Raw genomic sequence first — 27,379 nt, forward strand, 5'->3', positions numbered from 1 at the left:
ATAGATTTATTTTCTCCCTATGGCTCCATCACAAAAAAAGACACACATGTGCACACACACACACACACACACACACAGAGTTTTGTGTATGCCAGTGCTCGAAAACACAAGCTCATGGTGCATGTATTCAATGGATACTGTACATTACAGGTCTCTGTGAAATAGTCTTCTGCAGGTTCCTATGTTTATTTTATGAATAATTAACTTTAGTAAAGTTAATTTCCTGAAGATCTTGATGAAGACTGAAGAAAGGAAGTAAATTTTAAAGAAAAAGACTTAGAAACTTGCCCTTTTTGCCCTCTCTTTGTGTCTTAATGAACAAAGGATAACTGAGCCTTTTTTGAAGTCTTTGCTTGAGTTGAAGACACAAAATGCAACCTGTACTCTTACCATAATATGTACAGTTTATGAGTACAAAAACTTATAAACCGTGAATTTCCCTAAAGTTATTATACCATTTAGAAGATGTTTGCTTGGACGTTTACTTAAAACCAAACAATTGAGGTCTATATGTCCAAATAATTTCCTTCTCTCTTGCTGTCTCCATTTCAGTTTCCTGAGTTTCTGGGAAGGCCTGGTTTCCCCAAAGGAACGATTTCTGGTAGAAGTCTGAAAGTCTGACCCAAGAAAAAAATCCAGTATAGCCAATGAATTGAGGACAAGAAGGTTTCCAATCAAGTAAGAACATTTAATCTCATACATTACAATCACCTTAAGTAAGGTGTGCTGATAGCTGGATATGATTTAACTGCTTGGAAAAAGATGCATATATAACCTACCCCACAAGGAAGCTGTTCTCAATTCCCTTAGAGGTTGTGGTGTTTATCAGAGAGTGCCTTGGGGGAAGATGAATACAATAACAGTATGATACTTTTTTTTTTCATTTGTAACTCACTGTTGCCATGTACACTTGGTGATCTTGGTGCCTGTGGTTTAATCCCAGGAGGTTAGACATGTGGAACAGCACATTAACCCTTTTTAGTATTTTCTCCCATGACAAATCATTTTTATAGGTTGTCTCCATGGTCTTCTAGTTGCTTATCAAAATTAAGCATCAAGTCTTCTAAGTGAGCAATAGCCCCAGTCAGTGTGAGGAAATCAGCTTAGTTCTTATTGGGGCACATCTTCTTGGTCTTGTCACAAAGTGAGTTCACATAGGGAGTTAGAAGGAGGAGAATGGGGCATGTGAAAGGGGAGTTCTCTGTTCTCATTTACCTATGCATGTTGAAACTCCACTAACAGTTTTATTTTCATTAGCAATTTGTGATAAAAACTTAGGGTAAGGGGAATAATGAAGCTGTCCCATTATATGGCAGGACAAAAGATAGTAGTGACATCAAAATCAGGGCCTATCCATCTCATTTACAGTTATATACTCAGTGTTTAGCAGAGCATTTGACCCCTCATCAGTATTCAATAAGAAGATGCATGTTGAATGACTTAGGGATGAATTAATGAATGAAAAAAGTTAATATGGTAGAAAATGTGTTTTATCCTTGTATTTTCGTGTGTTGACTTCTATATTCCAAGACCCAGAACTGTAAGTGACACATAGAATATAAGCAATAAAATTTTGTTGAAAGAATGAATGAGTCCCCACAATTCTAAGAATAATTTTAAGACCAACACAGACCCCATATCTGCCAAGGTCTATGACAGAAGTATCCAGAGATGAAAGCCTGGATCTCAGCTAGTGGTAGAGCTGACAGAATTTATCTCGTTTTAATAATTTACATCTCATCCCATTACATCTAGGCATAGTACCTACGTGAGCCATACAATTAAATGTTGACTGAAAAAAAATGCACAACCTAAAAGTTGAGAATTATGTTTTATTTGGAGGACATACTGAGGACTTAAATCAGGAGACAGCCTCTCAGATAGCTCTGAGGGACCGTTCTGAAAAGGTAAGGGAGGGCACAGGATATTTAGGGGTTCTTGCAAAAAAAAAAAAAACCCAGGTAGTTGGAACATCAAAAGATTATTGTTAATTAAAGAAACTAAGTTAAGTTAATAAATTTAGCACTTTTCTATATATGGTGAGATGCAGGAATCTGGTCTCATGGAAATCATTCCCTTGATATGCACTTTAATTATCTAGGGCCAGTATCCTGTTTTCTCCATCCTGAATCCCCTCAGGGTGCTGATGGCTTGATGGCTATAACATCCTTTGTTACTGATACCGCAGGCTACATTCTTTGTTCACGTAAATGACTTGAATATGGATAGTAAATCTGTGGATTTGCACAACGTAATTCTTGGAGCATTTTTAGAAGGGCAAAGTTAAGGGCAATTTCAGAATCACTAGCAGCTAAAATTGCTGTTTATACTTTTCCATCGGTAGGTAGTAATCTGCTGTTGCTATCTTCAGTATTCCCAAGGGATAACAAAAGCCATTTAATTCAAGAAAGAAATGTAAAATTTAGCACAATGCAACTTCCACAAAACCAAACACACAAACACACACCCAACTCTCGCAGATATGAAGTAATAATCTAAAATAGAATCCTGGAACTAATTGCAAAAAAAGAGCAAATGTACTCATATTGGATAATTTTATTCTTTTATTAATGTTTTATATATATATATATGTATTTATTAATAAAATTCAGAGTTGCTATATGGAGAAATAGCTCTGTACTAATATTGTCTTTGTATGTGTTTATCAATAATGTATGAGATTGCCTCCTATGCTCCTTTTCCTTTATTCTCTTGCAGGCAGTAGATGTAGTTATCGGTTGTTTTTAAAATTTCTAGGCAGCCAAAGAAAGGACTAGTATCACTTAAATAAAGAAGGCAAATTGTCCCAAAGTAGGAACAATTTTCCTTCATTATGGAACATAAAGTCCTCATATGAAGGGGGAAGAATTTCATAGCTAAAAGCTTTCAACTACAGAAGATTTATGAGTAACTATGTATGTTGTTTCTCTATAATTAATGTCTAGGGGTTATCTTTGGTATATAATGGATTTTGATTTTTTAAATATTATTAGATAATATACAAAAGAATATATTTAATTGTATGTAAGTTATGATAAATAATAAAAACTCCTGCAAACACACCACCGAACCTAAGAACTAGAATCAAAACTGCTGAGTCTTCTCTCTGTTCTCTACCCTGATCCCACCTTCCTGCTTTCACCAAAGAAATCACTCTGATCTTGGCTTTATGTTCAACATCCACATAATTTTTATCTGATTTTGCTTATTATTGAGATTTATAAAATTGATATCATACTTTAGTCTTCTGTGCTTGCTTTTTTTACTCAACATTATGTTTCTAAGGTTCATCCACTTTACTTTAACTAGTGTTCATTCATTTGTACTACTGTATAATATTTTATTTTATAAATACAAGAAAATGTCTTTATTATTCTATTAATGATATTTGGGTTGTTTTGGGCCTATTACGGACAGTACTTCCATGAACATTTATTTTAATGTTTCCTGGTACACATGTGCAAGATTTAACATAAGTAAAAGAGTAGACATACTAAGAGTAGAATTGCTGAGTTGTAGGGAATTCAAATATTCAACTTTAAAAAATAATGTCAAAATGTTTTCCAAAGATATGGAATCAATTTTCAGCCCTTTTGGCTCTATAGCTTCACCAGTTAGAATGGCCATTCTAGTCTTTTGTTCCTTGTATTAGTCTGCTCAGGTTGTCCTAGCAAAATACCTCAGATTCAGTGGCTTAAAAAACGAGATTTATCTTCTCACAGTTCTGGAGGCTGGAAGTCCAGGATCAAGATGTTGGCAGTTTTGGGTACTCCTGAGGCCTCTTTCCTTGACTTGCAGGTGACCACTGCTTTCTTGCTATGTCCTCAGATGGCCTTTTCTCTGTGTGTATACATCCCTCGATTCTCTTCCTCTTCTTACAAGGCCACCAGTCATATCAGTTAGGGCCCCACCATTATGACCTCATTTAACCATAATTATGTTTTTAAAGTCCCTGTCTCCAAACAGCCACATTGGGAGATGGGGCATCAACATACGAATTTTAGGGAACACAATTCAGTCCATAACAATTTTAATTTGTATTTCCCTAATTACTGATAGGTTGAGAATCCTTTCATTTGTTTAATAGTTGCCTATGTTTCCTATTCTATGAAAGTCCAGAGAATATCTTTTGTCCATTTTTCTACTGTTTATCTGTTTCTTACTTATTTCTGTTGTTTTTTAAATACAAGCAAATAATCCTTGGTCAGCTATATATGACACAAATAAGTTACTTCATGCCTTCTCACTTTTTCAATGTTGTCCTGTGATAAATAGCGGCTCTCAATTTTAATGAAATCAAATTTATCTTTTAGCTTAGTGTCTTTTTGTTCTACTTAAAATGTCCTTCCCTAGTTTAATGCTACCCAGATATAGTATATTTTCTTCTGAAAGTTCTAGTGTATCTTTGTTTTATATTCAAGCCATTAATGCACTTACAATCGACTTGTCTGTATTATCCAATTTCTTTGTTTTCTTATGAATAATTAAGTTTTCCAGGACCATTTTGGAATGAATGGATTTTTTAGGTGTGTCTCAGCTGTTCTTGACCATTCACAAATATTTCAGAATTGGCAATCCTGTAAAACCTCTATTAAGTATTTTTATTGTAATTGTATTGACTATATAAATTAAGTTGGGGAAAATTTACATCATAATGATGAGTCTTTTCTATCCATAAACAAGATGTACCTCTCCATTTATTTAAGACTTCTTTAATATCTTTCAATAGGGTTTTATTTTCTCCATAAATGTCTTGCACATTTTTCTTTAGATTTATTCCTAGGTAGTTTTTTTTTCCATTTTAAATAATTTTTAAGCTCTCTCTTTGTTCCTGGATTATAGAAATCCAATAGACTTTTGCATCTTGAGCTTATATCTAGCCATCTTGCTAATATTGTTTTTTAGTAAGAGAGAGGATTTTCTTAGCAAAGAGGAATAAATGTAAAATTAAATAAAAATGTTATGGGTCAGCTCTGGTCAATAGAACTTTCCATGATAATGGAAATGTTCTTAGTGCTGTCAAAAACTATAGCCATTAGTCACATATGTTTTTAAATTTTTAAATGTAAGTTCAATAAAATTAAAATTTAAGTTCCTAAGTCAAACTTGCCCACATTTCAAGTATTTAATAGCCACTTGTGACTAATGGACACTATACTGGACATTGTATCTCTAGACTATTAGACTGTGAAGCCATGGCGTCCCGGGATTTTATCTTTGTCAATGGCATAGTGAGATCTTTCATGTGACAGTTATTCTGTTATTAAAAAGAGAAGTTACTTAACCTAGTCATCCCTAACTTTCTGAAATAATCCAACATAGCTTTCACCATCCATGAATTTCTTGAATCATATTTATGTTTCTAAACTATTTCTTGTGTCAAGTGTTCACTTTGTAGCAAGTTCATTGTCCTAAAATGGCACATACCAAAGTATCAAGAGGTTCCCTTATTCCTGATAAGCTATGATTGGATGAAGAAGACCTTGTTACCCTGCCTATCTGATTTTTATTATAATCAGATGTTAATCTGTATCAGTCTCCATATTCAAAATTCACCATCAAAATTATATGTTATTCACATGATGGTTGTCTTTATTTCATTTAGCTAGTATCATGACGTTATAAATGCAGTCTTGGTCATTTTCTCCTAAAATATCATATTTATCCATGTGGAAATACATCTCCTACTTCTTTGCCCCCTTTAAACTCTTCCTGTAATTTAATCCTCATGAGCTTTATTTCCCCTAATTTTAATTACTTAATATTTTGTAAACCATTTAAGAGATCACTGGTATGCTCTTTTTTTCAATCATCTATACATTTAAACAGTGTGTTGCAATAAGAAATAGTACTGGTAATCAGAAGACCAGAGTCCTAGTTTTACCCATAAAAATGAACTATATGTGCATTTAAATAAGGCTTGTATAAGGTTTATTCTGATTGTAAAATTGTTATGATTATTTAGAAAATTACGTTTGAAATATGACATTATTCAAAACCAATAGAGGTTTGAAATCTATTAAAAATCTACAAAGAATTCAAGTATTTCACCTTTTTCCCTGATTTGATATTCAACTGTAATCCTTCATCTTTCACTTACAGCATGCTGTAGCTGCTGTTGACACAAAGACAAAATATAATGTCTAAATATTGTGTACTTGTTTTTTAAATGAATACTTTTGTTTAAAATTGTCTTTTACATAAATTCTTGATTCCCTTTTCACAACTTTTCCATTCCCCATGCTGCTGCAATCAATCACTCATGATAGAAAATTATTCTCTTTTCTGTTTGCTAAAGCTCTTTTTAAAATACCAAGTTTCAAATGATCATCAATTCAAGAAACTTTGGAAAATGAACTTTATAATTTCCAGAATGAATATTTTGTTTCACTGGCTACCAGGACACCATCCTCTCCTAGATTTCTCCCCTCCTCACTCACCATTCCTTGGAAGTCTCCCTTGGTGATGCCTCCCATCCCTCAAAGTCTGTTAGAATGCCCTAAGGCTCATTCCTGGCCCCCTTTGCTCTCCATCTACCTTAACTACTCATGAGTTTTAATCTAGTCCCATTACTTTAATGGGAAGATGACTTATGACTCCCCAATTCATACTTCTAGCCCTAACCACTCACCTAACCTCCAGACTCCTAATTCCAATTTCCCACTAAATATCTCCAATCTATGCATAATAGACATTTCAAACTTAGCAAATAAAACTAAATATTTTGCTTTGATCCATCCATTGCACTCCAGTTTTTCCTGGCTCCATAACTCATCCAGTTGCTCAGACCAAAAATGTTAGATTCATCCTTAAACTCTCACTTTCCCACAATTCCTATGTCCAGTCCATCAGAAATTCTTGCCAGTCTAACTTGAAAATACATCCTGAATCCACCTACCTCTCACCTTACTCTTGCCATCTTTACTTACTCCAAGCCATCATTGCTTGCCTCATCTAATGCAATAGGCAGCCTCTTCCACAACCTCCTTGCTTCTTCCCCTCTTGCCCCAATCCTTATAGTCTATAACCAATACAATAGCCAGAATAATCACAAAAAAAACATGAATCATATCACATTATTTCCCAAAACCTGTTCCCATAACTTTTGAATAAAAATTAAACTTTTTACCTGTCCTACATGCTTTATTCAGTATTTCTTCTGCCCTACTCTCCAAGCTCGTTTACTACTACTATTCTCTCACACACACATCCAGATTTTCTTTCTGCAGTGGCTTTCCCAACATCAGGGCCTTTGCACTTGGTATTCCCTAAAACCTGGAAGATTTTAAAAATCTGTAAGATTCCTCCAAGCAAGATCTTAGAAGGTATTTACATTTCATTTTGTAGAGACATTTGGTAGAAGACATTTTTGCAGAAGATAGATACATTTTACTTTGGCGGCTATTCACACATCTGGCAATTTCCAAGTTGGTTAAATAACAAATGTGAATTGATGAAGCTAAAATAAAAGAACTGTAGTTGGTGAGACCTATGTGTTTTAAACCGTGAACTTTGAGGAATTGTAAACATGCAAACTACACCATGGTTTCAGTGTCAATGTGTGAGAATTAGCTAAGGTATTTTCCAAATACTCATTACTCTCTAAAGAGCTTCTGAGCAGGAAATCAGAACAGGGCCTGTGGACCTGAATTTTATCTAGTACCACAGTTGATTCTGTTGCAGATGGTTTTCAGTCAGCCCTTTGAGAGACACCAAGCTGGGCTATTTGCCCAGGTATGATTAGCAAAGGTCATGCAAGTCACCAATGAGATACAATCGAGAATCAACAAATGACCGAAAAGAGTGACAAAAGAAGAAGAGGATCCAGTAGGACCAGTAGAGACGCTATCCCAAGCACTCTTGGCTAGGAGTTTTACAAATCCATTCATATAAATGGACTGATAGTTAACAGCCAAATGGCACTGCATATTTTTTAAAGTTGCTGAGTATTAAAGTGTATGGCTAAGCATCATAAGTTTTGTTAAATTATATTTTGGTTGCTATAAAATTAGGTGTACATTGTGTGTCATAGATGTAGGGATATAGATGTGTAAATATATGTCGTTGTTTCAGTTCTTCAGCTGATACTTCATAATGTCTTTGTAACTTCTAAATGAAGGACCTCTTCAAATATTGTTTAGAAAAAAAGATACCTGTTCATCCCTGTCCACCTCCCTTCATCCTCTTCCTTGTCCCTTCCCTCCTTTTTTTTATATCTTTATTGGAGTATAACTGCTTTATAGTGTTGTGATTCCTTCCCTTCTTGAACAAATTAGTCCATTAAGTGAGGTAAAATAACCCTTTGTCAGCATGGGGGAGGTGGGCATTCAAGGAGCCACATGACTTGGCATTGGGTCTCAGAGTCTGAGAAAGGGGAGAGGATGTCTGCATAAGGGAGCCTGGAGTTGACTGCTGAAGTCTGATTCGTGTGAAAGGGCATCCACATGAGGAAGTGGCCTTGGCAACCACTCTGTACAGATAGCCATAACCCGTGCCAGGTGGAGAAAATGTGTGGATGGGAAAGTGGCAGCTACAAGAATTTACTTAAATACAGGAAGATTGATCAAATAAGTAAGGATATTAACAATATGGTAATCAGTGTTATTTTAATATCTGTGGAGGGAGTTAAAATATGAAAAGGGCAAAAACTAGAATGAAAGGGTGTTGAAAGGGAATGGAGGATGTATTTTCAATATAGAGACATTATAAGAATAAACATAGACAATATGTATGCATATGTTTATGAATGTGTTTGTGAATATATGTAAATGGTTATGAATATGTGTTTTCATATGTGTGTATGTATATATGTACATAAATCCCCTAGCGCTGCCTATTGAGAATACCTGGGACCACTACTTCCCAAGAGCAATGAATACACCTAGTGTCCAGATCTTGGTTTCTAAATACAGCTCTCCAACTGAAGGAACTAAAGCTCTTTGGAGAAATGGCTGATTCTAGAACCACTATAGGGAAAATATAAGATGACTCTAGAACATATTATTGTTTCAAGAAGTAAGGGATCAGCCATAAAAAGAAACGAAATTGAGTTATTTGTAGTGAGGTGGATGGACCTAGAGTCTGTCATACAGAGTGACATCAGAAAGAGAAAGACAAATAGCGTATGCTAACACATATATATGGAATCTAAAAAAAAAATGTCATGAAGAACCGATGGGTAAAACAGGAATAAAGACACAGACCTACTAGAGAATGGCCTTGAGGATATGGGGAGGGGGAAGGGTAAGCTGTGACAAAGCGAGAGAGAGGCATGGACCTATATACCTTACCAAACGTAAAATAGATAGCTAGTGGGAAGCAGCCGCATAGCACAGGGAGATCAGCTTGGTGCTTTGTGACCACCTAGAGGGATGGGGTAAGGAGGGTGGGAGGGAAGGAGATGCAAGAGGGAGGAGATATGAGGGTGTATGTATATGTATAGCTGATTCACTTTGTTATAAAGCAGAAACTAACACCCCATTGTAAAGCAATTATACTCCAATAAAGATGTTTTAAAAAAAAAGGGAGATATCACAGAATAATTGGGAAACATCAAAGGATATAGAAGCCAAACTGAAGGGGTTTCCACTGGACAAGTCTTGAACAATCTAAGCCTCAAAATTAATAATGGTAGAAACATATTATAGTCAATTGAATAAAATAGGAGTCTATGAGTTCATACTGATTTAAATAATTAAATTGAATAAATTATGTTTGATGAGGAACAGGATATTTACATAATTACAAAGTGCCTTACCACAAAAATTATTAATAATGAAGGAGAAAAAAATAACTTTACAATGGAGAAGACTGGGTGATACACCTTAATCAAATGAGTAAAATAATATTCCATTAAGGTTACAAGTTAAAAGTTTGCCGAAATTGTTTGATAGGAAGCAGTGAGAAGAACAGAGCTTCACCACTGTGTTATTCCTGCCAACTACACATATCCTGAATAATCATGAGACAAATACAAACAGCTAAATCCTACAAAATAACTGATCCATATTCTTTAAAATTTTTCTAGTTCATGAAATTCAAGGGAAGCCTGAGAAAATTTTCCAGATTAAAAAACTAAAGAGACAGGACAACTAAATGCAACATGTGACACTGGGCTGATCCTTTTATTATGAAGGACATGATGGGGATAATTGACAAAACTTGAAAGGGGTCTGAGGATTAGTAGCTCTGTGGTCATGTGTCAGTGTTAATTTCCTGATTTTCATGATTACATTTGGATATATGTTTGTAGGAAATACTAGAGGATTTGGGGGAGACATTGCATTGTGTTGGCAACTACTCTCAAATGGTTTGGGAAATAAATTATTTTTATTGTCATTTCAATCTTTGTTTAATTTTCGAGATTGTTAAAAGAAGGCAAAGAAAGAGAAGAGCCCTGAGTCAGGTAACCCTCCTTTTCCTGGCGACTCCCATAGTTAAAAGCTCAGTTTACAATGGTGGTCAGTTTTTCAGTCTATTTGTGCTAATTTCTGTTACTAACAACCTAGCATCTTATTTTCTATTTGAGGTTTTTGGATTTTTCCTAATTATGCTTTTGCTTTTTATTCTATCAAATGTCTATGAACTTGATAAAGTCCTCGGTATTAAAACAAAATCAGTAAGATTCATAAAAATAAAAATAAGTTCTTGGAGAAATTTATAAATTTCTACCTGCATTCAAATTGGAGTAAGTTGGCAAGAAATTTATAAGGGGAAAATACTATAAGGAGCACTCCCATTCAGAAACTCAAAATGGTTGCACGTGTTTATCCTGTAAGAGGTCTGTGATGAAACAGCAGGATGAAGGCTATATGTCCAAACTTAAATGCAATCTTTTAAATCACCTTCCATGTCAGGCCATGTAAGAACTGGGCAATTCAATAAGTAAATTAGAACAATTCTTTCAATAATTTCTTAGGTCAACACTTAGAATAATGAAAAACTTATCTTTAACTCCAAGAAATCTGGACAGTTATTAAAGCAAATGTGTTGTCCTACTGGCCTACACCTGGTTATAAACAGCAGTACGACTTCAGAAAACCCTGGACACTGAGTGGACCTTCTAAATATAGCTTTTTCTTTCTATAAAGGTGTTTTACAAGAATGCTATCTTTTGTGAAAATGTGGCCTTTATAAAGGGTACACTAAGGTGTGTGACTTTTAGACCTAGAAAAGATTTGAAATATTTTCTTAGCCTGGGAATCCACATTTTAGAGGCATAGAAAGAGAAACGCAATGAAATTAAATATTTTGCCCACCATCAAATGGCAAACAAGTAATAACGACAGCACCCAAGCCTCTGTCTTCTAAATCCATTGAATGCAGCATAAATAGATTGCAATAACTGCTGATTTTCATTGTCCTCAACACTACATTTCTTCTGTGCCTTATCCCTCTTCTTTTAAGAGGGATGACAACATTATCTGCAAACTTTATAACTATTTTTTTTTAATTTTGCTGTTTTGTAACTCACTTTTGAAAAATTCTGTTTCTATGTTGAAAATGTGTAAGGACATTTACCTTCCTTCTTGAAACAACTTTGCCTGCATTTATCACATTTTATTGTTGAACTGTTATGTAGCAATAAGTACAAAAGCGCGTCTAGTAGAGGAGATAATGTCAGAGGCAACAAGGTGTGTGTATGGGGGGGGGGCGGGGTTAGAGTTGACATACCTTAAGGGAGATGAGGAGAGAGGGAAGAGAATAGAAATTTTATTGATTTGAAAAAATATGATGGCAAGTTAGACAATGTTTGGCTAAACTTAATACAATATAGCTTTCCTTAACTTAAATTCCGGGTTAACTTCCACTGTTTACATTGCCACAGACTAGGGAATAAACAAAGCAAAAAGATTTTTGGTACTACCGTTTTGTGTTAATTTCATAAAGATTTCTACAAGACTTTTTAAAAATAAATTGAAAAACAAAAGTCTTGTCTTTAGCTTATTTTCCCTGCATGCTTGCACTTTAGTAAGTTGATAAATGACATTTAAACTCAATAGTTATGATTAATTCTGTCCCACAATTTTTAAAAGCCCTGGGGATTGTGTGCGCGTTCATGCGCGCACCTTTACAACCAGTAAAATAAAGTTCTTGATCAAAAACTTATTATCATTTAGACTATTGAATAAAATCAGATATGATAGAGGGGCCAGCTGTTGGTAGGTTTAAAAGTCACCGTAGGTGATTAATTCATGCAGCAGTGTTGCAGGTCTCTCTTTAGATGAAGCATTTAGAAGTATAACCAAGCATGGCTCTAGTTTCATATCTGAAACCTGTTTTATTTAGTTATTCGGCAAGTGCTTGCTCCATGTGTTTTTATAGTCGTTGGTTGTGCTATAAAAATGTCAAAATTATGAATTAACAGATATGCAAAAGTGAAATCCTAGAAGATAGGATAAACATGAAGTCCTCTAATTATCACTCAAATAAGTTTGGTTGACACAGAACTGGGAATCAGATAAAGACATTAATAATTCATAATGCTGAAATTAAAATCTTCTAGTTACAGTAAAAAAGAAATCCTAATTTGTACCACAAGGTAATGAATTCAGTACTTTTCATTTGTTAAATATTTGCTTATTACCCTGCACTGTGCATATAACACTGTTCCAAAATTTGGAGGGCAAACAGGAAAAACAGAAACTCTACCTTCAAGTTGTGTATACTGCAGTCAGTGAAATTTCTCTACTTTGAGATCTTTTAATTCCTCAGCTCATTGTAACATTTTCTTCAGATGAATTGTTTTTTATTTGTTAAAACCAATGTTTAGCACTTGAAATAGTTTCTTTAATGTTCCTGATAGTGAAATAGAGTCATCATGTTAATTTCCAATACTAATTATAGAGTTGATAGGAGAAATGCTCAAGATTGATAGTAAAGTGATTTCGATAATCTACAAAATGTCTTGAGGTTTCCCAGATAACAACTTGTCTCCCAGACAAAAATGCACTTATTATTTATATTCCAAGCTTATACAAATTTTTGTACTTTAATCATATAGTGATTTGACAACATCTTTTCATTCACATTTTAAGATATTTTGTTCAGTAGATTATCTCATTTTGAAACTATTGATTTATATATACATACTATGTAAATATTAGTATATATTTCTCAATGACTAGATTAGTGCTTTCTTAACTACTTAAATTTGTTTAATTCATATTGTTCTTCAGCATTTCTTTTACTCACTGGAGCCTATCCTACTGACTTCAAAAAGCCTGAAAAATCTGAAAATCCCATTTAAAGTAACTGTATGGAAAATCTTTAAAATAATATACAATAATGGTAGAGAAGAAGAGTATTTAACATTGTGCTGAGATCATTCCATTAATAAAGAGATTAATCAATAAGTCTAACAGTCAGACATATAATAAAAATGAAAAACAATCATAATACTGAGCAATGACATTTTCAATAAAGGGAGATATTAAATATTGTATAGGAAACGAGAATCTGCAAAGCAGATAAGTTGGCAATGATTATACATATATTTAAAATATGTTGAAACAGTCATAGACAGTTTTTCTTTTTGGCTGAAAAGAGGCATATTGAAGTGTTTAAGCACTACTTCAACTAGAATAGATATTTAGACACTATACAGAAAACACATGATTGCAGAAGAGCAGATATTAGCAGGTGTGTGAATGTGTATGTCTTTAATTAATGCATTTTCATTCATTCAAAAAGGAGAAGAAAGCCAAATTTACTTTAAAGGTGGCATTGTGATATGTTAAAGTTCCATTCTTAGACTTTTGCTGCTGTTGCTGTTCCTTTAGTATTCACCAAAGAGTACCGTCCTGTCACTTATCCAAGTTAGAAATCTAGAAGCAATCCTAGGATTCTCATTATAGGGTCCCCTACCTTCATGCTCCCCGCTCAATAAGTAACAAATTCTTGGCTCTCCTATATAGGAAAGCTCTCTCCAATGTATGCCTGCTCTGTAACTCTCCGGGTCCAGCATCTCTGCCTCAGCCTCCCATTCAAGTCACTTCTAGTTCATTCTGTGCAGGGCCATTTTTAAACCTTCCTCAGTCCTAGGCAATTGCCCTTTTAGAAGCTTTACCCTAAATGTTATCAAATGCATTAATATGTGCCCAAGTCACATATCCAATATAATTTATAGATAACTATATGAAAGCTGAGTAACATTGCTGTTGTAGTAATATTAGTTGAAAAAATTAATTACACAAGTTTTGATCTCAATTTTGCAGATTTTTTTTCATATTCTGGAGCCATGTTTTTCAGGTGTCAAACAATTTTCTAAGTCCTTCTCAAAGTCCTAGTCCCTAGTGAGTGTGCTTTTACTGTCACAGGGTTGAACAGCTCAGACAGCAAGATGTCTGAAGATGAAGACCATCACATGGATGAGTAAATCAGATACGTGGAAGATGGAATGCAAAGTGTTTGTAGAAAAAAATATACAAATCAAGGAAGAAATTGCAGTGTCAATTAATATGTATATCAGATGATAGTATTAAAAAGCCAGGTTAAAATAAAATAACTTAACAATGTACATATTTGTCAGATTGTTCACTAGTGATATACTGCTCAGTGTAAGGTGAGAACCACAGATATTATCTTCTGGAAAAAAGCCCTTTAAGCCCTAACAGATTCAGTTTATAAATTTCCTCTCTAATAAATGAGGAATAAAATAATTTACAATAAATTAATTATTTCCTCTTCTGAAGGTACTAACACAAATTCAGTCAGAAGATGGATCAAGTTTTTCGTACATTTCTCTCATTTCACATTTTTTAAATAAATGAGACTATATTTTGTCTAATGACTACCAGAACAACTATCTGGAAACTGTGCCTTCATTATATGTGAGACAGTATTTTAGGAGATATAGATGTATATTTAGATGGAGATATAAATACATAGCATATATACACAATATTTAATAAGACACAGGAAATGTGGGATAGCTCCAGACTGCTACACCCTATGTTCTCAGCTGCTCCGAAATGCAGTTCCTTTTTTTTTCTCTTAACATCTTTATTGGAATCTAATTGCTTTACAATGGTGTGTTAGTTTCTGCTTTATACCAAAGTGAATCAGTTATACATATACACATGTTCCCATATCACTTCCCTCTTGTGTCTCCCTCCCTCCCACCCTCCCTATCCCACCCCTCTAGGTGGTCACAAAGCACCCAGCTGATCTCCCTGTGCTATGTGGCTGCTTTCCACTAGCTATCTGTTCTAATGGGAGTTCTCTGGGCACAAAGAGCAGTATTTTCTGTAATGAGATTAGAAGAAAGGATTTGCTAATAATTGCTTCTATAGCAACTAAAAATCTTGGAATCCCACCTTTCAGCATTTTGAAAATCTTAAAGGGGATGTTGTCAGTAACAGAAAAATTGAAGACTGATAATGTATTCAAATTAATCATTCTTTAAATTCATCTGCCCATTCGCCTTTTAAATTGATTCATGCTTCTCAGAAAATAAAATATGCTAATCCATATATCATTTTTCCACTGCGTAGAGCAACTATATCTAAAAACAAAAATACTATTTTACTTTCCTTTACTATATTCCTCCACAACTTGTGTTGTACTTTCATATCTTCTTTTCATTCTGCTACTGAGATATATATACATATATGTATATATACACATAATATTTAGATTTTAGATATTTGCATTATGCAGGGCAATCCATAAGATGGATAGATGCTTAATATTAATACCATTGAATACAATTTTCATAATTTTATACTTTAATTATTTTTGAAAGGGTAAAGCAAGGGTAAAGCAAATTCGAAATGAAAAAAGGTGACCAAGCTGGCATTTTTCATTTCAGACTTTATATTTGGACTACTCAGTTGGACAGATTAGAAGAACAAAATGTTGCTTTTGCAGGGAGGTCAGTCTTTGCTTCTGCAGTGCCTCATCTCTTTTAATCCCATCCAGTTTATTTTTCATCTCAGAAACTATATTTTTCATCTCTAGGAACTCAATTTGGGTTATTTTTATATCCTCTATATGTCTATTTAAGATGCTGATGCTTTCCTTTAACCTTTTTGAACCTATGAAAATTAGTTATAATAACTGTTTGAATGTCTTTGTTTACTGATTGTACCATTTTTCAGTGTGTGTTCATTAATTAATTTTTCTCCTTGTTATGGGTTATATTTTCCTTTGTCTTTGCATCCCTGGTAATTCTAGATTGCATGTCAGATATTGTGAATTTTACTTTACTGGTTGCAGGGCGTTTTTGTATTTTTTTAAATATTTGTAACTTTGCTCAAAGAGGTAGTTAAGAAATAGTTTGATCATTTTGAGGCTTCCTTGTAAGCCTTATTAGGCTGCAACTGAAACAATTTAGTCTAGGGCTAATTTGGTCCCACTACTAAGGCTATACCCATTGAATACTCTGTGTATTGAATACTCTAGTTGATGCTGCATGTATTAAATTATATCAAAACATATTTGTATAATCTTAAAGCAATAAATGCAACACATAAAAATATTTAAAATTTTTTTTAATTAACTTTTATTAACTAAAACAAAAATGTTTTCTTCTAGTAACTGTAGTATTTTAACATATTTAAATACTGTATCCCTATGAAATTCATTTTGTTAATAAATATGAAAAGAGAATCCACCTTTATTTTTTACAGGTGACCAGGGACTTGTTCAAACACCAACATTTAACTGTATTACACAAAACATTATGCCACTGGTTTTTATGGTTATCATTATAATTAACAGCTTTATACAACTGTTGTCTTGTGCTGTTTGTTGTTCAATGTCTAAAATTATTGTTTAATATATATATATTTTTACTTTTAGCAGTTTAAGCCAGGAGAGTAAATCCAGTTCCTATTACTCCATCCTGTCCAGAAGCACGGGTCTTAAGTGAAATTGAATACCAAAGAAACAGTTCCAAATTTTACAACGGATCTATCACTGGTTGTTAGCATATCTTCCCACACCCAAGACACCAAGATAACTTCTACTCACTGTTAAAGCTTTATGATGAGCAAAACTTCCACCACTGTGCTTCCTTAGCATGTGAGTATATTTTTAATTTACTGATTATATATATTCTCTAATTATCCATTATTTTGTCCTTCTTTTTGATTAGATATTGATATCCACATTTTCTTTTCTAATAGCTCACAGAAATTTCTCTCATTAACAACACCAATAGAAATCACAATAAAAATCGCCTTGGGGGACCAAATTTATATCACATTACCAAGTTTTTATTTTGCTCCCATAAAAATTCTGCAAAATACAACCACTATCTATCATCAGTATCATTAGAACAAAAACAAGGCATTCTAATCTCAAAAGCAAAATATTTTATTTAACTTAATAAATTTCACATTATAAAAATTTTCTCATAGCATCATCCTTAATTCCTCAGTATTCACTAATATTGGGGGATTTTTCTTTCAGTTATTTGAGACTAAGGATGATTTTATTCATCTCTACAGCCTGGTACATATATGTACAATGTTTGTCAAAAGGTGGATATTCAAAAAAATTCTTGACTAAATTATGGTAATTCATGTGATCAGTTCTGCAGTTCTTAAAACTTTAAATTACTTGTTAATTCTAAGAGAAAGTCAGATAATTTTTAGAAGGATTTCCAAACCATGCTAAAGTGTCAGCCTTCATTTCCTTGTCTGAGGGAAACAGGATAGAAATAGATGGTTTTAAAGTTCTCCAAGCTTCTGTGTCCTGTATACATCCACAATTTTAATCCTTATCATTTTCAAGATTTGCTAAATTATTTGAGGTGATCCATTCTCTTATTAAAGTTACATATTTTATGTCACATACTGAGCATATTAACAAATAACTTACTGATAAATGACAATGCCCATAACACCAGGTTAATCTGATTTCCATGAAATGAGCTGTAACTTCAAGAATATTAATTCATCTAATAAGGGTGATGATTTACATAATGTTGCCTAAAATATTTCTCTTGATTATTTAAGAGAGTTTTCCTAGGGGTAAATAGCTGGGAAGTCAATAGAAAAAAAATACAACCATGATTAATTTAATTCCAGTCTAAAGGACTCCATATATAAAGTATTTGAGAAAACCAAGTCACTATTATAGATTCAGATAAATGGCTGTATATATGAGATATTTTTAATGTAACCCAAATTATAAGAAATAGTTTTTTGGTATAGAAGCAACCACTCTTTTACCTAAAGGAAAATATAAAATCTGAGTTCATTGTAAATTTGCCTCATTGCCCTCTGTTAGTTTGTGCCTGCCCCATCCTTAGGGGCCCAGTTAAGGACTATTGTATCATCCATACATCAGAAGAGAATGTCTGTGTTCTATGTTGATAGTCAGTCTAAACAAATATTTATACAGTTGTGATCAGAGATATAAAATGTCAGTTCCAAATCCACCCATGATGGCACATATACCAGACAGATGACAAAGGTTATAAAGGCCTGTGAAATACTTGAATCATATTTTGCAATCCTTGAAAGAATTCAAGTTGGAGATTAGCAGAAACCAGGCTCAGTTCTGTCCATAATCCCCTTTATCTGTCTTCTAGCCAACAAAATGAAAACCTGAAGCCAAGCTGACAAATAGAGTGTGAAGGGCCTTCGACTGCATTTAAGAAAAAACTGAGACTTGCTATAGGTAGAAATTATCTTTTCTATTACTATTATTGTTGATGTTGTTGTTATTCATAGAAATAATGAAAAAAACCCTAAATAACATTATTCTGCTGGATTCTTTACTATATGTAACACAATAAATTAACTCGCTTCATATTACACTGGGCATATAACATGAAAACATGTGCAGAGAACAGAAATCAGTATCTGTAAAGACAAATTCCCCTGTGATAGAGAAATCTATTATTTTAAGTCCAGACAATTAGATCTATTAAGGTGTAAGAGTGTTTCAGTACAGTCCTGCTAAAAGTAAATCGAAAAAAAAACCGGAAAACTGATGCCAGTTAGATACAAAATATAAGATTATGCTATGTATATGGGACAGGATAGAACTCTGAATGAGGTCACATGTAGGGAAAGCAATATTAGTGACAAATCAACTAATGTCCTTATTGAGCATAGACATTCCAAGAAGGGTGAAGAGTACTGTATAGATGTAACACTCATAATATTCAAGTTAGTTGTAAAAGAAACAAGGTAAATGCTTTCAGTCAATACGATAGGCTGAACAGATACTGAGAATCCTTTCTTCCAATCTGAACACACAGTTTGTTATACTTGTGTTTTCTTTTATATGTTGCTTTTACATGTAGCAACATATAAAAAGCAAATGAACAAGCTTACAAAAAAAGGGGGGGGATCCCCAGTCTCAGGATTTAAGGGGAAAAAACAAATTCAACATTAGAATAGTGAGGAGGAGTTGAAACCAAGAAATTCAAGGGGGCCCTGGAAATAATAAGCCTTGTTTTTGAGGGCTGGCTTTAAATATTCGTTGTCTTATCAGAAAACAGGTAGATGCTGGAAAACAATAGAATAATATCTTCAAAGTACTGAGGACATATAGCTGTCCAAATTAAAATTCTACACCTCATTTTAAAAAACTACTCAAGAACAAGAAGTAAAGAAATTTTCATTCATAGACAAAGAGGAATTACCACCCACAAACTGTAACAACAACAACAAAAAATGACTAAAGCAGTAGCAGCAGCTATTGGAATTGTCTGAAGGCATTAAAAAATATTCTGATGCCTAAAGCCAATACTTTGAGATTTTTTTTTATAACCAAAGTGATCTAGGTGGTGTTTCAATAATGGGAGCTTTAAAAAGTTCTCACATAATTCTCATGTGTTTTAGGCAAGATTGGAGACCATTGTACAAAGAATGTTCTTCAGTAAGAAAGAAAATAAGCATAAAAAGAAGTAGGAAGGTGCACTGAACAGTGACCAGCAAAGAAATTTGTAATGTTGGAATGAATCTGAATAACGGTTGAGTGTAAAAAATAATAGCCAATGGGGGTATATACAAAGTAAAATTAAAACACTAGATAATATACTGAAATACTGGAGATCAGATTTAAAATTTGAGGGGTCCATGAACCGCTTAGGAGGAAGATGAGATAATTAGTTTTAGACTTTTTAAAGTTAGAAATATATGTCAAATTTTTCAGAAAACACTAAAAATGAATACTTCATATATGATTCATAAAAAGGTAGACCATAAAAAGAGAATGAAAAATGTGTTTAAATGAAGTTAGTACTGGGAGGGATAAAACATAGAAAAATAAAGGAGAAATAGATCAATAATCACAATACATTTGATCACAGAGACAATAAAAATAAATTTTAAAATTCCAGGTTTTGCTGCTTACAAAAGACATATATAAACTATTTTTAAGATGCAATGCAATACTTCACTCGAAATAATTAATTATTTACATGATAAATGATTTTCAAGATTACATATTTGGCATGATGACATGTATACAAATTTTTAAAACTCAAAGCAATCATGTATTTTTCATGGATTCATTTGCATATAGTAAAAACTTCAAGCATGGATTCAAAGTATTTATATTAAATTCATGATACCAGTTACCTAAGAAAAGGAAAAATGGGACTGAAATGAGAATAGAGAGGAGAGAAAAGAAATGTGTGTGTATCTGTGTGTTTGTGTGTGTGTGTGTGTGTGTGTGAACACATGTACAACAGTCAAATATGTGCTTCTTTCACAGCATGATTCACTGTATTCCATCACAATATTAATAAGATTTCATACGATATGGGCATCTCTGCAGAAATTAAAATTGTCACATGCTTATGTGTATTGGGCAATGAGCTCACCTTACTATTTCCATCCATTCTTCAATTAAAATCTAGAAATGTGAATGGGCTGTTAGAATTTAGTTAGTGAGCCAATTATCTTTACGGAACATGCTAGTTATGCATAGCTTTTCCTTGGCTTAATTATGTTTTAAAATAGCAGGCATTCATTTTACGTCTTTAATCGATGGCTATCACACACAATTAGTTTGAAATTTCTTATCAATATGCTTGAAATATATTTGGTTGAATCATTGGAGTAATCTTTTTTGAACTTACCCAAACGTATGTGTTTAGCCTTCCTAAACACAGTGACACATTTCCAAATACAAAGTAGTTGCATTAGAATTATTCCTAATATGAAGACATTCAATATTTGTGAAAACAAATTTTCTCTTGAAAACTTAGCTTCCAGATGGAAGAAAAATAGGGGTAGAAATGTATTTAAAGGCAAATTTGAAGATGAGAAATCAAAATTCACATTCCATAGTGAAAGAAAAAGGGTTAGAAATTACAGAGAGAAAGGCAAATACAATGCAAAAATTATTGGAACATATTTTGCTCAATTACAAACAAACTTACATGGTAAGTTGTAGCTTCCATTATTGCACCAATTTGTAGCATATTTTAATATTTTCATTTTGAAATGAAAATTTTAAAAAGTCATCTATTGCTTTTTTAGAAAGTATCTAGAGTGGTTGAAGTGAAATAACTTTCAGAAAATGTGTTAAAATGGGGCTACAAAAGACTTAGGAGGACATAAGCTTGGTTCTTATTATTGACAGTTTGCAAATCAGCCATGGGGATACACATTATTTGCAGTTTAAAATGAATGATGATTCTATATACATATAGATGCATCTTATCATATTGATTATAAACCAAGTAAAATCTCATGAAATCTAAGTATGTTTGAAAAACTTAAACCTATTTTTATGTTTTTCCAAACACTAGAAAATGAAAGCAATTTCTGTTGTTTGTCATTTTCTTTTGGACTCTCTTGGCTTCCTGAAAATGATTATGTCAAGATATTGGAGAAATATTCATAGGAAGCAACAGAGGCCATGAGAATAGAGACCTACACTGCTTCCTCATTAGAAAAAATAAAATAAAAATTCCTGTCTATCCATTTCAAATTACACTCAGGGATGCTTATAATATAGAATTTGAAAGTTGAATACATACTAGTTGTCAAGTAGTCAGCCCCGTTGATTACTCATGCATTCCCTCCTAAGTATGTTGTTCTTAGAATTCAGAGGGGTCCTTTAATCACACCCCCCATCTTGACCACTCACATCTCCAGATTTTCCTACTTCACGGCATATTGGTGTTTAACTTATTAAACAAATATTTGTTGAACAATTACTATGCATGCTAAGCAATGGGGATCAAAGATGAATGAATATTCATTTTTCTTTAAGGAGACACAGTCTACTGGAGAGAGGCAGAACTGTGAACAGATGACTGCATAAAGAGGCAAAGTCAAGTCTTATTTATTCAGAGGAAGAAGTCCCCGTGATCAAGCAACAAGTAAAATCATTTCATTGTGCAAGACATGGATTTGTGATTGAAAATGCACAAGCATATTTATCTTATTATCCATCATAGATGATCACCTATTATAATCAGTGAGATTTCTTAATGGCACAGCATCTAGAGGAGGACGTCATGCATGAACTTGTCATATTCAGAAAGTAAGGAAGTGGCACAGTGGGAACAATTCAGGAAAGTAAATAAACATGACAGTAGATTTAAAATCTACTTTAACTGTTCTTACTATTATTAATCTATTTGGGCAAGTAGTAGTTTTCATTGATGTTAGCATTTTTTCATCCACGACTTGAAATCAGACATTAAATATTAATATTATAAAAAAATGTTACTAATTGAATTCATTCACAAATTTATAAAAATAGATCAGCACCAGAGACCTATTTATTGGAAACAAAGTAGGTAGAACAATTAAACTCATTTATAGTTCCTCCTCAACCAAAGTGGACAGAAGTTTTATATGTAGAGGTCAATCCTGGGCCAGAGGCTACTTAGTATTTTCATCAAGTCTAGGATGATAGAAAAGCATGTGGATTTAGTAATTTACAGTTCTCTTTAGTTGATAAGACTGATTAATACTTTGTCAAGATCAAAATTCAACATGACCATAATATGACCTTGACAAATTGGAGAAGTGGTTTAAAACAATGCAATTTAATAAGTCTAAGGGTCAGATGTGGGCTTTAAAGGGATTGGGAAGGAAATGGAAATTATAATAATGTAGGTGATACCATGCCAGTGAGAATGCATTTGTGTGTGTAATATAATATGTAACAAATAATATTGAGTATGACTTGAGTCAAGAATATAGCAATAGCTTTTATTTTTTTTCTCTCTCTCACCATGGCATAGTGCTTACTCACTCACAAATATTTCTAATACATTTCATCAAAATTTCATCATTAAATCCTGTATCCCTGCTGATAAAATTAAAAGTAATTCTAAGATATATAAATGAAGAGAAGGGTATAAAGGGTAATAAGTGGGTGAATATTAATGAAATTAATGAAATTAATTAATTAAAATGTGCAAAAAAATTAAGTAATTAATGAAATTACTTTGTATTGTGCTTTACAAATACGATTTATGCATTTATCTTGTTACTAACACATTCGTTCATTCATTCATTCATCAATCATTACATATTTATAGAACTTCTACTATGTCCCAGGCACTGCATTAGGTGCTGGTAATACAAGGTGTGGAAAAGTAAGCATTGTCCATATTTCTTAGAGCCTGCAGTCTAAAGAATAATTACTAATTGTAGTAAATATAGACAGGGTACTATGAGCCATGGAACAGGGAGCCTTTCTCACCTGGAAGGATGAGGAAAGGCATCCCTTGTGAAATGTCTTCTTAACTGATGTATGACGTAGGTAGCCTAAGGGGACAAGGGAGTAAAGGAGTAAGTATTTCTTGCAAAGGGGAAAGCAAGGATTAAGAATTTGAGCTTCAAAAAAGGAATGCTTCGGGCTTCCCTGGTGGCGCAGTGGTTGAGAGTCCGCCTGCCGATGCAGGGGACACGGGTTCGTGCCCCGGTCCGGGAGGATCCCACATGCCGCGGAGCGGCTGAGCCCGTGAGCCATGGCCGCTGAGCCTGCGTGTCCGGAGCCTGCGCTCCGCAGCGGGAGAGGCCACAACAGTGAGAGGCCCGCGTACTGCAAAAAAAAAGGAATGCTTCACGTTGATATTACAGTCTCAACAAATACAATTAAATTTCTGGCTGTTAATACATTGAATAAAAGTGGAGGAGTGGATTTCTGCCAAAATTAGGGCATATAGTTAGGATTAGAAATGTGCTCTGTGATATCAGTGACTTTAACATTGCAGTGAGACTGGGAGAAAAAAACGTACAAAGAGGCTATCCTCTGGACCCAATGGCACTGATGTACATCAAGGCTTTTGCTGAAGTAGAAAACCTGCTATTGATATTGAGATGCTCTTGAATGAATCAATGACTTCAAATAAGAGTTCCAAACTGAAACTCAGAAAGACCACCAATCTGACATGACTTAAATTTGAACTGCTTCTCAGATAGGCGATTTATACTTTGGGGTAAATGGAAACTGGGCTTGGTTTCACTAATGATATCAATGACATTTTGCTATTAAATTTGGTTTAATATTTTCATTTTACAAATCCCTAACTTCAAAAACTCTCTAAGGGAAAGTAAGGGGGAAAGGATAGGACTAACTTGTTTAGTTACATTACCTTGAATTTTAAATTTAAATTGAGCTGCGCTATCTCCACCAATGCTTGACTAGAAGCCTGCACAGTGAGTAGTTGTAATGGAGGAGACTGGCTCATTTTAATGGCCACATCTGATGGATCTCAAAGAAATTCAGGTAAAACAACTCTCTGCATAGTTCATAGTCAATTATTTATACTTACAGAAAAATGCCAAAGCCTAGAAAACTTTAAATGGTGGATAATCAGCAACATTCATATTTTTTCCTTGAGGTTTTCAGGATTGTACAAACACATTTAGGCTTTGAAAGACACGTTTTGGAACTTTACTGGAGGTATTCTAAGATATACCTTCATGTTAAAACAATCTCCAAATATTTTAGGAATAACTAGTATCTCTCTGTAAATAATTCATGCCTTAATTAATTATTATCATTGTTAGAAATTAATACTGAAGTATTTCAGAAAAAGATGACATATTAAGAATGTGACACTGCTTCCATGTCATATAAGAGCATGAGGATATCTCTATTATGAAACTTACTGCATTTTGCTACAACATTTTTGTCTATCTTCTCTTCCAGATTACAAGCTTCTTAAAAAATAGACTGTGCACAGATCTAACTTTCTGGCCTACATTTGCAGCACTGGAGACTACTATTGAAATATTAATTCAAAGGATATTTTAGAAAACATTATAGACAGAACTCTACCATAAAAGAGCATATATAAATATAGCATATTTTCTGATGTTATTGAATCATCTTAAGTATTGGTTAATGCAAATTTCAATCTCTAAGGCACTTCTACAACATACCTGAAAAATGATCGTCATCTTGTACTTGAATGTCCTCACTGAGAAAGAAATTGCAACTCAAAATAAGTTTATTTCATTTTTAGGAAGCTCTAATTGTTAGAAAACTCACTCTTAAAATAAGTTAAAATCTCTATTCCTCAACTTCTATGCATTTTCTTGGTTTTTAAATTAGGGGCAATTTGATCTTTTTTTGATTTTACAGCTCTAATATAGCTAAAGCTGGCGTTCAGGTCCTTTGCCCACTTACCTACTCTTCATAATTATTTTTATTAGAAGAAATATATTGTGGTATAATATAAAAAATATACTAACTTGAATGTACACTTTAATGAATTTTGACAAATGTAAATATTTTGTAAGTGTTTCCATCAAGGTAGACAATTTCCTATTACCCCCCCTTTGCAGTTTTCCCTTTCCTCTTTGCAGTCACTCTCTACTCCATCTTTGATACAGGCAACTGCTGATATGTTTTCTGTCGCCATAGATTCATTTTTCCTTTTCTAGAAAGTCATATAAACAGAAACATAAAGTACATACTCTTGTGTGTCTAGCTTTTTTCTCAGCATAGTGTTTCTGAGATTCATCCTTGTTGCATTCCTCATAATTCTATCCTTCTACTTCTGTATGATATGACATTGTATGGATATACCACAACTGGTTCACCCATATAAATCTTGTTGGAGATTTTCTGATGATGGCCATTCTGACCGGTGTGAGGTGATGCCTCAATGTAGTTTTGATTTGCATTTCTCTAATGATTAGTGATGTTGAGCATCCTTTCATGTGTTTGTTGGCAGTCTGTATATCTTCTTTGGAGAAATGTCTATTTAGGTCTTTTGCCCATTTTTAGATTGGGTTGTTTGTTTCTTTGATATTGAGCTTCATGAGCTGCTTCTAAATTTGGGAGATAAATCCTTTGTCAGTTGCTTCATTTGCAAATATTTTCTCCCATTCTGAGGGTTGTCTTTTCGTCTTGTTTATGGTTTCCTTTGCTGTGCAAAAGCTTTTAAGTTTCATTAGATCCCATTTGTTTATTTTTGTTTTTATTTCCATTTCTCTAGGAGGTGGGTCAAAAAGGATCTTGCTGTGATTTATGTCATAGAGTGTTCTGCCTATGTTTTCCTCTAGGAGTTTGATAGTGTCTGGCTTTACATTTAGGACTTTAATCCATTTTGAGTTTATTTTTGTGTATGGTGTCAGGGAGTGTTCTAATTTCATACTTCTACATGTACCTGTCCAGTTTTCCCAGCACCACTTATTGAAGAGGCTGTCTTTTCTCCACTGTATATTCTTGCCTCCTTTATCAAAGGTAAGGTGACCATATGTGTGTGGGGTTATCTCTGGGCTTTCTATCCTGTTCCATTGATCTATATTTCTGTTTTTGTGCCAGTACCATATAAATGCTGGAGAAGGTGTGGAGAAAAGGGAACCCTATTGCACTGTTGGTGGGAATGTAAATTGATACAGCCACCATGGAGAACTGTATGGAGGTTCCTTGAAAAACTAAAAATAGAACTACCATACGACCCCGCAATCCCAGTACTGGGCCTATACCCTGAGAAAACCATAATTCAAAAAGAGTCATGTACCAAAATGTTCACTGCAGCTCTATTTACAATAGCCAGGACATGGAAGCAACATAAGTGTCCATCATCAGATGAATGGATAAAGAAGATGTGGCACATATATACAATGGAATATTACTCAGCCATAAAAAGAAACGAAATTGATGTATTTGTAGTGAGGTGGATGGACCTAGAGTCTGTCATACAGAGTGAAGTAAGTCAGAAAGGGAAAAACAAATACCGTATGCTAACACATATATATGGAATCCAAGAAAAAAAAAAGGTCATGAAGAACCTAGGGGTAAGACGGGAATAAAGACACAGACCTACTAGAGAATGGACTTGAGGATATGGGGAGGGGGAAGGGGAAGCTGTGACAAACTGAGAGAGTGGCATGGACATATATACACTACCAAACGTAAAATAGATAGCTAGTGGGAAGCAGCTGCATAGCACAGGGAAATCAGCTCGGTGCTTTGTGACCACCTAGAG

The 27,379-nt window shown here is 33.9% G+C and overlaps 1 long non-coding RNA gene across 2 annotated transcripts in view; it reads left to right on the forward strand.

Moving 5' to 3' along the window:
• Positions 1 to 663: 663 nt before the first annotated feature.
• LOC309797921 overlaps positions 664 to 27,379 on the forward strand; it is a 37,632-nt gene continuing 10,916 nt past the window's right edge. Inside the window, exons 1-4 of one of the 2 annotated variants that reach the window (XR_014292869.1) lie at positions 664 to 678; positions 16,804 to 17,025; positions 18,542 to 18,630; positions 22,189 to 22,461. This is a non-coding gene — a long non-coding RNA (uncharacterized lncRNA). Of the gene's footprint in view, positions 679 to 16,803; positions 17,026 to 18,541; positions 18,631 to 22,188; positions 23,129 to 27,379 lie in introns of those variants that run through there. The other variant, XR_014292870.1, reaches the window with a different exon arrangement.

Source organism: Mesoplodon mirus (genome assembly GCF_964341445.2).
Source record: "Mesoplodon mirus genome assembly, contig: HAP1_SCAFFOLD_1229, whole genome shotgun sequence".
In the NCBI taxonomy this organism is placed as follows: domain Eukaryota; kingdom Metazoa; phylum Chordata; class Mammalia; order Artiodactyla; family Ziphiidae; genus Mesoplodon; species Mesoplodon mirus.